This window comes from Amblyomma maculatum, chromosome 11, assembly GCF_055883805.1.
Source record: "Amblyomma maculatum isolate TAMU_Amacu chromosome 11, ASM5588380v1, whole genome shotgun sequence".
Classification (NCBI taxonomy): domain Eukaryota; kingdom Metazoa; phylum Arthropoda; class Arachnida; order Ixodida; family Ixodidae; genus Amblyomma; species Amblyomma maculatum.
In genome coordinates, this window is record NC_139354.1 from 2,536,038 (window position 1) to 2,537,234 (window position 1,197).

Genomic DNA, 1,197 nt, shown 5'->3' on the forward strand with positions numbered 1-1,197 from the left:
TTAGAAACGATGTCGCGCTTTGAAATAAAACTGCGGATATTCGTGAAAATCGCTGATAAAGAGGTTGCGGTGCATGTTTAGAACTGTTTGCCGAATGTTGACGGAATGACTGCTATTTAATCTCTTTATGGTTTGTGAAGCCTCGTCGTAAGTGTAACGGTTAGGACCGATGTGCAGGGTTTTAAAACGCAAGGCGAATTTATCTGTTATTGTTCGTGCGTAGGTAACTAGCTGTTTTCGAATGTTACGGACCGCAGGGGAAACGTCCTCACCAATGCTATAATTTGTGCCTTTAAGCTTTTTGCCATAAGAAAGGATGGTTTCTTTGGTCTTGGATGATGAGAACTTTACAATGATTGGCCTTATGCGATCTGTGGAATGACGGCCGAGACGGTGAGCGCGCTCGATTTGATTCGGGTCAATTTCATAATCTAGATGTGTGGAGCAGTGGTGAATGATTGTCCTGATAGTTTTCGGGCGCATTAGTGTCAGGGATATTATAAAATATCAGATTGTTGCGCCGGGAACGATTTTCTGCGTCATCAACGCGTTCTTCTAGTTTGATGATCTGCTGGCTCAGTTTAGTTGTTAATGTTTTCAGGCTGTCTATTTCAGAGTTAAGGGCAGAAAGAGTGGCGCAGTGCGATTCGAGGGTAATCATGCGTTTGTTTAAATCGGCCAAGGTTATGTCAGTTGTTTTGAGCTGTGCTTTTATGTCCTGCAAGTCGGAAATTAGTGTTGCTTGTCCAGTTGTCAATTTCTGCAGTTCGGACAGTATAGTCTCAGAATTCTTGGGCCCAGGGTTGGTCTCCACATCTCCCGACAAGAGTAGTAGTAAACGGATGGCACGAGAACAATCGACAACAACACTAGCGCAGCACTGCAGGCTCCGCAGCTGCATTAGGAAGTAATTACTAGTTTCTTTAGCGAAAAGAGAGGACTGCATTACGAAGACAAACGGATTAGTAGTCTGCGCTTTTGCACAGCTACCGAGCCCACAGAGCGGCGGCGACAGATGCGACACATTTATAGCTGCTTCAGTCGATGATGGTTGTCTCGCTGGTGATGGCCATGCACGATCCAGGATGAGGTAATCCGGCGGCGGCGCATGCAGGTCTGGTGCCGGTGACGTAGCAGGAAAGCTGCATTTTCATGGTGGCCACGCGGAGCGGGGAACCAGGTGAAGCACGCAAAAAA

At 46.7% G+C, this 1,197-nt stretch overlaps 1 pseudogene; it reads right to left on the reverse strand.

The window, feature by feature from the left end:
* LOC146172653 (uncharacterized) lies at positions 1-946 on the reverse strand (annotated as a pseudogene).
* Between the last annotated feature and the right edge of the window lie 251 nt (positions 947-1,197).